The sequence below is a fragment of the Scylla paramamosain genome, chromosome 15 (genome assembly GCF_035594125.1).
Source record: "Scylla paramamosain isolate STU-SP2022 chromosome 15, ASM3559412v1, whole genome shotgun sequence".
NCBI classification, from domain to species: Eukaryota; Metazoa; Arthropoda; class Malacostraca; order Decapoda; family Portunidae; genus Scylla; species Scylla paramamosain.
The window spans coordinates 12,536,575-12,538,511 of NC_087165.1; the positions used below are offsets into that span (position 1 = coordinate 12,536,575).

General features: G+C 41.7%; 1 protein-coding gene across 3 annotated transcripts in view; it reads left to right on the top strand.

Annotated features, from left to right (window-relative positions):
* Positions 1-241: 241 nt before the first annotated feature.
* Positions 242-1,937, top strand: part of LOC135107207 (uncharacterized) — a 57,401-nt gene continuing 55,705 nt past the window's right edge. The window contains exon 1 of one of the 3 annotated variants that reach the window (XM_064016878.1): positions 242-430. The gene's annotated coding sequence lies outside the window, so the exon portion shown is untranslated. The remainder of the gene's footprint in view (positions 431-1,937) is intronic. The other 2 variants (XR_010271652.1, XR_010271653.1) reach the window with 2 other exon arrangements.

The window sequence follows — 1,937 nt, forward strand, 5'->3', positions numbered from 1 at the left end:
TATATATATATATATATATATATATATATATATATATATATATATATATATATATATATATATATATATATATATATATATATATATATATATGCCTGTTTCAGATATTTGTGTGTCGTTTAATTAATCCCTAAGAGAATGTTCTTGACAGGTAATATTTATAAATTCTTTCCATCTGTTTAAGATTTTTCTGTTTTGTTTAACTATTTAACATCTTATTATCATTCAAGTCCCGAACGACTTCGAAGCAGGGAACCGAAGCATTGTGACTCGTCTCGCATCAGCCAGTCAGCCAGCCAGTGCCGCGCGGTGTACATCTTGGGCCAGGAGTGTGACGGAAGCTGTGCTTTCTCGAATACTATTTCGTGTCCAGGGTGAAATAGGACCGCCGAACTCTTCCTGGTTTGGTCCCAGTGATCCAGCAGGTGTGGTGAGTGTGTCACGAGTGTTCAGTGCTGAGATGTATTCCTGGGATGTAAATTACGTATCTGGTAAGGGAGCGATGCATTGGTGACGCTGCTGGGCCGAGAAACTAGAGTTGCCAGACCATCATAGGTAACAATTGCATTTTGTTTTACATTTCAAAAGACATTAAAATGATTTAAGTTTTGTCTTATTTAGTTAAAAGATATATATCAAAGGTAAAATGTTGCACGGCATTATGGGAAGGAAATGGTGAGAATGATGGAGTTAGAGGCGGCAGCGGGTGTGTGGATGCTCTTCTCGTGCTTCAGCCAACACTTAACGTGTGCTGCCATCCATACTGTTCGCCAAGGAAGCTACCACTTCCTAGCTTCTTGGTGCTAGCTATTGTCAGAACATCCCGTTAATCTTATTACTTACAACTCAGTGTCACGTACAATAAGGGGAACTTACATATGATACATATACATATGGTCTTGTAGTGAATGTAAAAAAAATAAATAAAAAAAAACCGGAAAAGTCTGATATGGCTGTAATATATCTGAGAAAGTCCAGCCAGCTCTATACCATTCAATCAGCAGATCCTAAACAGTGTTCGCTTGAGTGCTTGTTCATAGACAAAATACTAGCGCGCATGTTCCCGAGTCCATGACGTGTTATGATGTATGTAACAGTACATTCTTTTCAGCCAATAATTAATAACTACGGCGGGAGTTGCGGCCTCAGATGTTGGGCGCCCTGCGTGTGGGCCGTATACTTTATAATGTTATGACGTGTGTCGTAGCTATGGCAGATGCGTATTATAACTTAGAACGTCTATCATAAGTCGTATTTCTTAAGTTATGACGAGCGAAACCGTCTATTCGTCTAAACCGACGAGCGAAACCGCCCGTTACGTGCAGCCCTTAGGTGACTATTAATGTATAGCTTCTATAAATATTTCCTTCTTTTTTTATGTGAGAAGAGACACAGTGGGTAAGATGGTACTTTAGTCTCTGAAATAGTGTAAATGTGATTCCGTAGGAGCGCCTCATTTTAAGTAAACTGGTTTTAAATGGTCTGGTGGCAAGGATGGCTCTCTCGACGACCCCCAAGGCCATCACAATTGCACAAGTGCATTTTCCCAGTAACTTTTCCCAGCAGCAAGATATCTAAGTGATCACCTTAATTTCGGGGATAAGTGGATTTCTCCTTCCAGTGTCACTCTCTAAAGCTTCCCTCACCAGAATACCTGCACGGTCTAAACAGTATCTTCCAATGAAGTCCGTGTCACTAAGTTCACTCAGTACGTCCTAACTGGGTAAATAATTCCTGAGCTTAAGATGTTGTGGGGTTGCCAGGGTCAAGGCGGCTGATAAGGGTGGCAGACTCAGGCAGTGTTCAAGTCACAACACGGGCAAGTGGTGGGGTTGGTGTATGGTGGCAGAGTTCCCAGTGCTAAAGGACACCCTGCCCAATAAAGATTAGCACTTGATAGCTGTCGGCCGCGTCCACCCTCATGCCTCACACCTGGC